We start from the raw sequence: 13712 nt of genomic DNA on the forward strand, positions 1-13712 counted from the left end.
TGGCCCATGTCTCCCCTCCAATCTTCTTTGGTCTAAGTAACCTCAGTCCCTGAAACCATTTTACATCTATCCAGTTTGGAGAGGTCCTTACTCTGCTGTTACCTGAGAGTAGACACTATGCCCTAATTGTGCAAACAATCAGGGAGGGTCACTACATAGCATTAAGCAGACTACTCCCTCATCCTGAATGGAGAAAAAAGTTCAATTTTGTAAACAGTGTTTCTTTGCCTCTTCTTACACCACTCCTGTAATAGTAAGACCCATAAATATAGCCTATTATCTTCAGTAATAAAAACTGCTAAAGTGTATTATGGCTTATAACCTGGCAGTCACTGTTTTATGATTTATGTTTTAATTTACTTAATCATCACAGCAAACCTGTGGGTTAGATGCTATTTTTATTCCTGTTCCAATGAAAACCAGAGGCATGGAGTAGTTAAGACTTGACACTGTATTACATGGCGTATGACTGTACAATGACTGGTTATTCATAAAGAATAATAACACACAGTACCACAGTAACTTGGAAGAGTATACATTTATGAAACTTATACAGTATGCCTTTTAATAGGTGCCTTTAGTACATACTTTGCCTTTTTTGTCCAAGCAACATCTTGTCTTATGAATATCTCACACAATTCTCAGATTTAAAGTTGAGTATAGCAAAAATGAAGTGCCTCCTTGAACTTAGGTGAGACCAACCCTCCAGGGGCCTCTAGTCAATTTCCACTGATGCTCCACCAACCTGGCTGATCAGGACCTGCCCCAGTGCTGAGCCCCGGGACATCTGGGGAATGAGTGCTGGATCAGTGGGGACAGGCTGTCAGCCCAGGAAAGGTATTTTTATATGGGTGTGAAATGTTCACCTCTATCTCTAGGTCCCGTCGAGTAGAAATATGTTTCATGATGGCAAGGGTGGCAGTTTTTTGCTGCAAGATATTTTTATATACTGGAAATGACAGATAGATATATATATATATAGAGAGAGAGAAAGATAGATAGAGATATAGCTATCTCTAGAGATAGAGACAGATAAATGACATATATATGGTTAGATAGGTAGATAGATAGACAGATAGAAATATAGCTATCTCTAGAGATAGAGGTAGATAAATGACAGATATATATGGATAGATAGATATAGACATATCTATAGACATATCTCTATCTCTGTCTATCTCTATATCCATATCTATCTATCATTTACCTATCTCTATCTCTAGAGATATCTATCATCTATCTATCTATCTATCTATCTATCTATCTATCTATATCTGGCCTTTGTAGTTATAGTATCTATTTCACCTAAGATGATGGGCTTTTAAAATGGAAACATTCCTGTAGGTGGACACTGTCCTGTTCCCACACCATGATGGTACTCGGAGAAAGGAGGCAAGAATTCTAAAGATAAAGCCCTGGAATACAAAACGAGCAGAGAGAGAGCTGTGAGTGATTCATAAATGAAGTTAGAGGTGGGAGAGGCTCAGAGAGGGAGAAAGTAGGGATGAGACCAGCTTGTATAACCCTAGAATCCAAGGAAAGGATGGTAAGATCAAGCCCAGGCCCTAGGAACACAAAATGTCAGTCACCTCAGCGCACAGCAACACTTCAGTGCCTGAGACATGTTCATATAGATGGTTTCTAAGGCAGTAGCTTGAAGAGGATAAAGAGAAAATTCACCCTGTCAGTAGAATGGTCAGCCCAGGACTCCAGCCTCTTATCCCTACTGATTTTAAGTGAAAGTCTGCTAGTTTAAACTAGTGGGAAAGAATTTTTTCACAGGGTCTCTGAGTAATTGCCTACCAGGGAACATTTTTTGAGGGGGTGGGAGGAGGGTGAGGGTGGAACGGTGGTGACCACATTTCTCAGTGATCCTACCACAGTCTGGCTTTGACCTCCGGTGGCAACCAGCTTCTTCTCCTTCTCTGCCTCCCACTGTCGCCTTCCCTGTCACCCAAGCAGAGAGGCTCCTCCTGGGGATGTAGCGTCACAGACATCTACTTGGTTTGCTGAATGAAGGAAAGCTACCTTTTCCTGTTGAACTGCACAGCACTGCTTCCACTTCTTATTCTGGAACGGTGCCATTGTGTTGGGTAACTTCAAGAGCCATAGCAATGAACTTCCAGGCACAATGAGCAAATCCTGCTTTGCCTGGTGGCATCTCACTTTTAAATGCTTTTAGCATTCAGCAGAGCCTCACTGTGTAAGAGGGAATTGCATCTGTTTCCCTTCACGGCCACCTCAAGGCACGGTAATCATTCCGTCTCAGGGACCAAGCTGGCCGGCGAATGGGGGAAGTGAAAACAAGCTGGATCTGCTCCCTGGATCATCTGCCGGCTGTCTGCAGAAACTCAGAGGCAGACTGGACCCGCTTTCATGATCAACCACGATGTTAGAAGAAAGGAAATCTAGCTGTGTGAGTCAGTCCCAGGTGGGCTCCTCAGGCAGAAGCATCTGGAGGCTTCATCCTCCGGACGGCTCATGGAACACACTCAGTCTGGAAGTCATTAGGAGAACATAAGCCCAGAAGACTCTGATGTCATCTTTAAAGGTGACCTGATTCCAGAGCATAAATCTGACCTTCACACGACTCTCCCAAACTACACGCCTGTGGTTGGCCCCAAATTTCCAGCAGATGCACTAATCGTTTTCACCACTGCCATGTTTGGAGGAGTCTTTGTGGTGCCTAAATGCATGAAAGAGATACTGAGGAGCTTAACTCCAGCCATTCTCAGCTGTTTATCACAGCATCTAGCGAACCTTTACCAGCTTATTTCTATGTGAGCCAGGGTTAAAGGACTAACTCCTTTTTTGCATCCCTGACTCAAAATAGATGCTACTATAGGCAACAAAAGTGGTCACTGGCACATGGTCAGCAAGTCCCCTCATGTGGGGTCAGGAGCTGCAGAGCAATGCTCACACCTGTGCTCAGATTACTGTATGTTCCATCCATCAGCTGGCTCTTCCTTTCAGGAGGAGAACCACCAGAGGTCCAGCACTTCACATGGGAGGCGCACTGGCCCATCTGCCCTAACCATTGCCTTGTGATACTGACCATCGCAGGGCTGTGGCACACATAGAAGCTTTGTAACCATCTCTTCAAAGTCAGAAATTATCATAGGGTAGTTGCCAAATAACTTTAAAGCAATGCTAGCAAGTCTGCTTGAAAGCAGAAGGGCCACCTACTTTCTTTTCTCTTATTTCTCTCCTTTCTTTCTTTCTTTTCCTCCCTTCCTTCCTTCCTTCCTTCCTTCCTTCCTTCCTTTCTTTCTTTCTTTCTTTCTTTCTTTTTCTTTCTTTCTTTCTTTCTTTCTTTCTTTCTTTCTTTCTCTTTCTTTTCTCTCTCTCTCTTTCTTTCTTACCCTTCCTTCCCTCCTTCCCTCCTTCTTTCTCTCCTTCCTTCCTTTTGTTGCTTAATACAGATTTTCAAGTACTAGACCTTAGACCTATTGATTTATTTTAATAAACTCTTGAGTTGACTCTATTGTGCCTGCCAATTTTGTAACCACTGACCTAAAAGGCTTTTCTTAGTTTAAATCTAGTTGTAAGAGTCTACAAGTACATGAATGTGACTGCAGGTACAAATTTGGGTCTATAATTCTCTGATTGCTTTATTCCCTTGGCTGGGTTGATAATCTTCTTTCCCTTTGCCTCTTTATAGTGATCCAGGCATAAAGAAAAGTTGTGCTGTGATTGCTGTTCCATTTTCACAGGCTGAGCATTTATGGGTGAGGTGACCAGATGTCTGAGCTTGTGCTTTCTCAGTTATAAAAGCAAGTTCCTCGTGTTCTCCCCAGACCATGATTTATCCACAGAAGTGTTCATTGAAGCAGTGGAGCAGAAAATATTGGAAATTGATAAATTCCAAACGTCAAAAATTTATTAAGGATATCATGGCACATCCCTCAATGCATTACTGTGCTGCTTTAAAATTATATTTGCAAAGAATTCTGCATAAAAAACTGTTTGCATAGTAAATACTTATGGTATAACATTAGTTGAAAAAATAGTGCACCGCACTTTGTATAGAATATCTCAATTACTTAAAATATGCGTGGAAGTATAATGGAAATAGATTCACTAAAATATTAACAATGGTTTTCTCTAGGTAGATAACTTTTAAAATGTTTTTAATACAGTTTCTCTAGATTTAAAAGAAGTTCTACAATGATTATATTAATAACTTTTATACTAACATGTCAAGGGCTAGTCAACAACTTTTACATGGATATTATGTGAATAAAGTGAGGTAATAAATGGAAAACAGCTGAAAAAATGTGGGTGAGCATTGCTGTTTTTATGGTGGTTACTCATCTTTAAGGGAAGCAGCAATAAAATTTTAATTTAAAAATTATACAAGAACAGGGCTTCCCTGGTGGCACAGTGATTGAGAGTCCGCCTGCCGATGCAAGGGGCACGGGTTCGTGCCCCAGTCTGGGAGGATCCCACATGCCGCGGAGCGGCTGGGCCCGTGAGCCATGGCCGCTGAGCCTGTGCGTCCGGAGCCTGTGCTCCTCAACAGGAGAGGCCACAACAGTGAGAGGCCCGCGTACCGCAAAAAAAAAAAAAGAAAAAAAAATTATACAAGAACAGATCGTACCACCTCCATAGACAGGTGATAACTGCATGCCAAATTAACACATCAACCTTCCAGTTCTGCCTCAAACGATGATGTCAGTCCTTAGAACACCTTGGTGGAAAATACTAATGTGTACCTCAGAGGTGAAGTCTTCTGTGTCTCAAGCCCCCAGGGTCCATCAGTTTACTTCACTCTGTCCGACATCACTCTTTGGTGAGAGCAGAGGTGTTTTTGCCCATGAACTTGCACCTTGGCCAGGCTCACCCTCCCTGGCTTGTCCAGCCCTGACTTTGGTCCTCATCCCATCAGCACCTTTGGCAGTGGGGAGTTCTGCAGGTGGGTGAGCTCTGGATTTTCCACCTTCCTCCACTCTGCTGGGCACCTGCACCGAGCATGACCACTTTGGGAAATGACGTTTACCCCTGCCAGATGCTTAGCTCTAATCTCGCTTCCTCTTCTTTCGTGTCTCCAAAGGGGCATAATCCCCATCTCTAAATATAAACTGTGTCATCTGAAAATACATACCCACTTCTGCCAGTGTTTTTATTTTTCTCCCAGATGACGTTACCAAGGTTTCTATTAATAAAGATAAGGCCAAGTGGCCAAACATTACTGAGGGGAGCCAGGGCTCAAGGTGTACAGGCATGAACCGTCCCTTTCTTTTCTCTGGAAAACACCACAGCAGGTGGCACTTGCCATCTGGGACTACATGAGCTTGGGTCTTACGGTCACATTGCAATCAGCCTCAACTACCAGCATTGCACCTGTAGCGAAGAATCAGTGAGAGATGGACTGAGCAAGGTGGGGTGATCGGTAAGAGCCCCATCAACCTGGCCATATCCCAGCTCTCCAGCATAGTTGTTGCCTACAACTTCTGATTCTTACCATCCACTGCAGTACCAACCTTTCCTAATATCAGGAACATGCCATCACTGGGGCAACCTAACAACCCCTATGCTGCTGTGTTCTCACTCTGGTCGTGCCCCAGGGAACACACAGGGGAGAACTTGATCGTCATCCTCACTGATCTGAGCCCATACCATCCAAGAACCTTTAAATAAACCCTGCTTACTCCAATCCTAATAATAGCCACATCGTATTGAGAGCTCCCTATGGGCCAGGCACTTCAAACACATAGGACTTGCCTGCACAGTGCTTCTATAAGGGGGCTGCTATTCTGTTTAACAGATGAAGAGACCAAGGCTCAGAGAGGTTAAATAACTAACTCCAGTCATGTGTCTCAACATGGTAGAGTCTGGATTCAAACACAGACTCACTAGATTAATTCTCCTAAACCATTTCATCTTTTCTCAAATTCCAGTGTATTGTTTGCAAGTATGTTCAAGACAGTTCGATAACTTCCCATCCTCAAAGGGCAGAAGAATGGGCTCAAGGAAGGGCTACACTTCATTGCCCCAGGCTTACTCTAAGTGACCTTAGTGAGCAGGACATCGATTTGCAGTCATCCCTTCTGAAACTGAGAAGGACCAAAATGACACCTGAGCTGCCCTGGTGGGGATTATCCTTTTGGGACTTGGGAACTCAAGCAGGTTTCTTACAAGGGGACTCGAAGCTGTGCAATATCATCTTTTCCTAGAGTTTACAAAGGCTGAAGGAATTTGGTTCTAATATTAACAGCTCAGGTGCCTCTTGCCAGAAAGGGTGACAAATGTCCCGCCTGAGATAACAGATGAACTAGGCACGTAAGTTTATGGACGGAAAAGACCTTAGCACAGGATTCAACAGCTGATGGCTCATGAAAACTGCATAAGGAATGGGAAACCTGATTGTCAGTGGATGGCAGCTTGACAGTGTACTTCAATTGCTGAAAATGAATTTTGACAGGTTCTGGAATGATCTGTAGCCTAGTTACATTGAGTGTGGGAAGAGAGTGATTGTCATGACCTTGAGGGCATCAGCATTGCTCTGAGCTTCCTCCTGACTTTCTGCCTAGAGTCCTAACAGGCGCTGCCCTTCTGATTCAAATGGGGAAGCTCGGGTTGGGGGGTGTCAAGCCAAATGTGAAGGGGGAAGGCTGGGAAGGGCACAGAGGCTTAGGTTCCCTTGGGCCCCCATTCAAGACCACCTAGTGAAGGCAGCCCTTTCCAGAAGGCGGTGTCACAGCCCACTAGACTGTCCTGTGGACCAGCAGTCAAGGGTCCTGACCAGCAGCCTTGACGCTGCTTTCAGTTAAAGCATTTTTACTGCATCTGCTTTTTCCTTCTTCTGTCCTTGTGTGTATTTTTGGTATATAGTGTCAGAATCCAACTCAAAAAACATACCGTGAGTTAACAGCTAAATATTGGAGTGAAGGTAAAGAGAATGAAAAACATACATTTCTCACACTCCAGAAAAGGTCACAGTCTTGTAAAGGGCATAGACAAGTTTTTAGAGAAATAGAAGAAAGACAAAACATAGGACGCTGTGTGGTTTCAAAGGACAAAGAACTAACATTCTCTCAAAAGACCGATTCTTACATATGAGTATCTGGTAATAGAAGCATCACAGTTCAATGGAGAAATGTGGGATTATCCACAGTCTATTTATGGTGGTATGAAAACCATTAGCATTTTTATATCCTCTTCAGATGTACAAAAAAAATAAATTAGAGCTGTGAAAAGAAATGAATTAAGTATTTAAGAAGAAAACCGCAGAAAAATGAGAAGATAATAATAGAAAAAAAACCCTAAAACCTCAAGAGGTAAAACCTTTTTAAGAATAGAAGTAATAGAAGAAGTCTCTAAGGAATCTGGTAAATTATAGATTTAGGTCCTTTAAAGTGTAAACGTTTTCTGTGGTTAAAATTTTCACCAAAATATAACCTAAGTGAAACGATTTTTTCTGAGTCAGAAAAAACTGCTGCAAACTGGACTAGCAAAAGGTTAATTAGTATCTTTATTAGTCTACATAGCTCAGAGAAATTCCCCAGTCAAACCCAGCAGTGGAATCACCCCATTTCACAGGTAAGAAAACTGACAGAGGGCAGCAAGGAACTCACCAAAGGGACAAGAAAAGTCATCGCTGAGTTGGAGCCAGATTCATGGACTTTTTCTACCTTTTGTCCCTTTAATCAGTCATAGAGCCACAAGTGCATTTCTTCCAACAGAGATTGAGGGCGTCCTTCTCCATGGCAAGGAGGATGACCAACCATAGCCCAGGTGGACTCAGGTCTGAGACAAACTCTGTGAAAAAAACTTTTTGAAAAGATTGGAATTTCAGAGAGGTGGCTATTTATTTCACAGAAAGTAAATATCAATTACCAAGGAGAACTGAATAAAGAAGTATAGGCAAAAGAACAAAACCAAACAAAAACTATACACATTGTTATTCTTTAATATGTAACCATTCTGAAGTATAATGCTGAAGAGACAGAATCAATGGTTGATTAAAATCAGAACGTGTTAATAATCCTGAAAGGAACAGTTTTATTTAAATTCTCAACATGTGTAGTATTTAGTTTTTGATAATAAAAAAGAAAATTGTTCTAAAAATCTTTTGAGGTTACGGAGAAAGACACAAGACACGGAACATTCAAGGGTATATATACATACACACATTGTTTCTATTCCAGGATGCTGAACAGTGGACTGAGGCTATCTATTTTTTCAGTCCCAGGGCTACATATGTACACACTTAGGTCATAATAACCTGTGATGTGTGCATTCTCCTGAGAGAAAGAGGGCAGGGTGACAAGGGGAGTTTTATGGTTCAAAGTCTGCTGGATGAGGACTGTCAGAGAAGATTGAAAGAAAAATTTCCGTAAACCCCAAATGCAGCATTCAAAAGCAATATTTTAATCAGATCATTTCATATTTTTATTGAGGAGTCATTTTTTTTTACAGGAAAAAGATATATATTTGTTCCAGTACATCAAGGACAAAAATAAAATGAGACCCATGGGAAATGATTTCTTCACAATGCAGCTATTAAATTGATCTATTTGGAAGTCTTATACCATGTTGCTGCATGCTAATTGCGAGTCATTTTGAAGGAGAATCAGCTTGGATCACAGTTGATTTAATGCAGGAGAGCTGGCCTGCGCAGCTTGGGAGAAACGTGTACATGAAAGTCCTGGTTTTACAAGGCCCACAGAGACAGCATTTATTCGGATGAGGCGGAACAAACCTAGAACTCTAGAGTTGACACAGACCTTGGCAGCCTTTCAAATATGACAAGCCAAGTCTTCATTTCCTCCCTCTTCCCACCACTACAGCATGGGGTAACAGACAGGTGTAGCACCCTCCACCCACAAGCCCTCCCCATTGGAGCTCTCCCAATCCCAGTTTCCATGTTCATAATATGCCTTCTGGAAAGATGGATAGGACAAGCTCCGATGTAATATACTAACTCCAGCAACCTGATGCTACCCCATCACAACTTCATCTTGTGGGGACCACAGGGGTTGCTTTCTTTCTATTTTGTTTTGGCTCGCCGCTCCGTGGCATGTGGGATCTTCCCGGACCGGGGCATGAACCCGTGTCCCCTGCATCGGCAGGTGGACTCTCAACCACTGCGCCACCAGGGAAGCCCTGTTTTGGCTCTTTTGAATAGTACCTAAAATTCAGCATCCTTCAGGAGGAGGAGTTTGATGTGCTACATTGAAAGAGGGCATCTTAAGACTTTGTAAGGTCATTGTGAGTAAGAACACCTAATGGAAAACAAGAGTGATGCCAAGGCCAGAAACCTGGATATTGGGAGTAGTAAGATGATCAGGAAGGAGAAAAAGGGAGAAAGAGGAACAGGACCAGCCTGGGACAGGCTGTATGGACCTTACTTTCCTCCTTGGATGTGTACGGTATAGGGGACCAATTTTGGGGTACTAATACTTTCTCTGTTAGGCTTACTGTGCAGCTTGGGAAGGGAGAGTTGTTCATCATCTATATTTATTAATGGTAAAATGGATGCATCAAGAGGATAATTTTGCCCCCCCATATATTTAACTGCTGAGCTTGGTAGCATCACCATGACTTATTCAGTAAGCCGTATGGCGCATGCCACTCTAACCCTCACAATCCCTTTCTCTCTCTGGTATCTCTATCTTCCAAACACTCTTCTTTGGTAATATTCAAAGCTCATACATTGATGCTAAATGTTTACTAAGCAATGTTAGAAGCAGATACTGTATTAACACCATTTAATATGTTCTGATATAGGACATTTCTGTGGCATCATTGAAATTAATGAATGGTGACAACTGTGACCCTGTGGGAATTTACTATGATTGCATGTTTTTCTACCAAAGACAATGTGTGTCACTTTTAACTTTAACATTTATTTTAAATTTCCAGCTACTGAGGGTTTTCCTGAGAGACTAGGGTTATGCAAGATATCATGCAAAACGAGTTTGTAATAAAAAACAGGCTGTTTTTTCTATTCACTACTATCTCATATTTGGGTTATTTTCATGTGAATTCACTGATTCTGGGGGTGGAGGAGGGTGGAATTGTTATATTGTTAATTAAACTACACATTTATTTATTCAACAATATTTGAAACGAAAAAGAAAACAATTTTACCTGAGCACCTACTTTGTGTCTAGAACTGTACAAAGCTCTGGAATTGCAGAGATGAGTAAGAGAGGAATTTTTCCCTAAAGAACTTGTAAAGGAGCAGGTGGCAGACACTGATACAGAGAAACAAGCAAAGCGGAAAAGGAGCAATCTAAGACAGTTGGGTCTCCTGGAAGGGCTTCCTAAAGGAGAGAACATGTGACCTGGCCTTAAAGGATGAGTGGAATTTTCACAAGGAAGGCGGGTGTTGGAGCTCCTCGGGGGAATGCAGAGAATGCACAGAGGTCCAGAGGGTGGAGGAGGAAATGTAACAGCAGGTGGTTTTCTTTGGCTGGAAAACTATCCCAGTGGAGAGACGTTGGAAAGGGTAGGATGACCTAGTGGGGAACCAGCCTGCAGAGTTCTGTGGTCTCTCTTGGTTAGAAATAAGGAGTTGCTGTGGGTTTCTCTAAAAACAGGGTGATCGTGCCTGTGCTTTAGGATAATTTGAACGAAGCAGAGACAGGGAAGGGACATGTGTTGGGGGATGGAATGTCTCATTTCAAGTAGTTGAAATCGTTTGGAAGCTTGGATGGATTTACTCCAACTCATGGAAAAGCAGAGTGTCATAAAGAAATGCATTAAAAATTAAGAGATCTGAGTTATGGCCCTGGCTCTGCTACGAATTAGTTTTGTGTCGGGATAAGTCACTTTATGTCACTGATCCATAAAGTCCTCATCTGTATAGGGGTGAGTATGTGTGTATTGATTACTAAGGTGGGTTACTTGAGTATTAAGGTGAGTTATATGATTCCATATGATGAGTATATCCATCATTTCCTCTTCTGGTGTTTTCATCTCAAAATTTCCAAAGTGATTTAAATAGGATATTTAGTTATTTCTGCCTTATTCTAAAACAAGCTATCTCCCTTGAGATGCCTATGTAGCACATACCCCTCAGCTTTCTTCTCATTCTGTCCTTAAATTTGTCACTTAAATATTTAATCCAGGAAAAGAGAAAGGCAACACCTTACTAACACCATGTATCTCAAAATGTTATAGTTTCTAAAGTTTAAGGCCTGATGGACTGGACCACAAAACAACCTCTCTCTGTGCTGGTCAAGTATTCTTAAGAACAGCTAATAATTGAGTCAAGTGGGGAGGTAGCAACTTGAGGGACAAGTAGTCCAGGGTAAAAGAGACAGTTAACTTTCTCTCTCTCCCAGGACTTACATTGATCAACTTCTCCCTGCCATTTGATTTAATTCCGGCTGTCCTGCTAAACCAAGACACATTTTCCAAAAGAAGATTACACAGACACCTTTGACTTCTGTTTCAAAGTGGAGAAATATTACCAGGGTGAAAATTATGTAGAGCAGATACACATGAATAAATGTATTATATTGGAAATTGCTTCCATAAAGTAGCCAATGGTAAGAAATAAGTGAGAATTCTGTCCATCAACTAAATGACTACATATTTGGAAATGACTGTATTAGACTGCATATTTTTAAACTTTTTGTCCAGATGTTTATATGATTTTTACATTTTATGATTTGATTTTTATTTTATGTTTAATTTCTAAATATACATTTCTCACCAACCTATTTAGTCTACTAAGAAAAGCAATCCATTCCAGGCTGGGAGAACTTGGCAAAAAGACAGAACCATCAAATGCAGTGACTCTCAACATTTTATACTCTACCATCTTAACCAAGAGCTTGTCAAGTCCACTCTGTGACCACGGTTTTCACAGACAGATGTTTTCAATTTGTCTTCCAGTATGATGTTGACTCGGACAGTTGGCAGATTTATCATTTCTCTATTCTCCCCTGCCACTCATTCTCAAGTTTTAGATTTTCTCATATAATAGTTGTATCAGTGTTTTACACTTTTTATAAATCTTCATGAGGTTTCTAAACCTGGTACCATACACGTTGAGAACTGCTACCTAACATTACCCTTTGAGGAGCTGAGTGACATATTTTAGAGTCCCAGGTTAATTAATCTTCTGCCTGGGGTAATGAGCAAGTATGATGCTAGTTTTTAAACTTACAATGTTCACTGCCTGATTTTTCCATCTGGAGAACTTTAGAGTTGGAACAAGCAAGGTCTCCTCTTTAACCCCATGTCTTACCTGGGAGCCCTGACTTTGTCTGACCCAGAGACACAAGCAATGGGTACCTGAGGGTTCAGTCTTACCTTCCTCCCATCCCTGTGTCTGTGCCATCACCTAAGAAGCAGAAGCTTCCAGGCTGGCATTTTTACCCTTTCCATGACTCCTTCTCTACCCCCTTTGGCCAGCAGGAATCTCACCTACCTCTGAGCTCCTCTTACTCTGACTACTGTTCCCAGCACTGGATTACCCTTTGCCTGGTACCACTTCCTGAATGTTGGGTCTTCTGTTGACTGTTAGGTCATCAAATTCCTCAAACATAGAGAGCATTTCCATGATGTATTAGGGGTATTTTAGTGTATATCTCAGCATTTTTTTACAGTGGTAGGCACAGAAGGATGTTCTCCCAAATACCTGAGTATAGAATAACTAAACAAATGTTTTTTAAAAAAGATCAGAGTGAACTTAACTAATTTCAGACACACCACCCAGTCTACTATCTCTGGAATATTCCTAATACAGCCAAGACAGTAGGGAATTAGGGCTGCAATCAAATTCCTGAGAAGGAGATTAAAAAGAGGTTCTCAATATGCATGTGTGTCTTTGGTCTCAGGGATGCCTTTGTGAGTTACATGCTTAGGAAAATGATTATTCTGTGATTAAAAGACACGTTAGATTTATGTTTAGGGGATGCAGACCTTTTGTATGTCTACCTTTAAAAGGAGGCCCAGAAACCCTAAAGCATATCCCAAAGCAAGAGCCTCCCTGTGGTTAACCAACAACTATTGTACGACCTTGAGGATGTTACTGTCCATCCACGGGCCTCCATGTTCTCACCTGAAATGTGCAAAAAGTATATGCAATGACCTCTATGTTCCAAATATGGATCCTGAGTATTAGCTCATTGCTGCTGTTGTATCCACCCTTCTTCAGAAACTTAGTAAAATGCCCATACCCTGTTGGTCCATCAAGCTCTCCTCTGAAGTTTAAAGGCAGAATGGAGTGATACACCTGGAGCTACCAGTGTTCCAGGCTACCTGTCTCCCCTTGTCTCCTCCTTCTCACAACAATAGGAGACTACAGTGCCCTCATGCAGAATTTGGGGGACTTCTACTCTTTTACATTATAAACAGAAGCTTTGAAGCTAAGCAGTCCTTCCCCACCTTGTCTTCTCAAAAACACAGCAATGTTTGGAGAGGTCATGCAGGGTGGCTTTTGTGTCCTGCATGAAAGAGAAGAAATATCTATGCTCTCAAGGTGGGACCTTGGGTTTTCATGCATCCACGTTTTCTGAGCATGTCAATTTAATTAACATTTAATGACCATCCTCAATTGTCTAGGGTTGTCCTTGGTAAGTACAGAGATATATAAGAAGCAGACCTCCCTTCCAGAAACCCACAATACAGTTGGAGAAGTATACAAAGCAATGTGGAAATGTGGAGTAAATGGAGGTCTAAACAGAATTCCCACCTCCAGTGACCTGGCATAGTGTTTGATGGTCTCCAAGGGGTAACAGCTACATGGACTT

The sequence above is a fragment of the Orcinus orca genome, chromosome 1, assembly GCF_937001465.1.
Source record: "Orcinus orca chromosome 1, mOrcOrc1.1, whole genome shotgun sequence".
Taxonomy (NCBI): Eukaryota; Metazoa; Chordata; class Mammalia; order Artiodactyla; family Delphinidae; genus Orcinus; species Orcinus orca.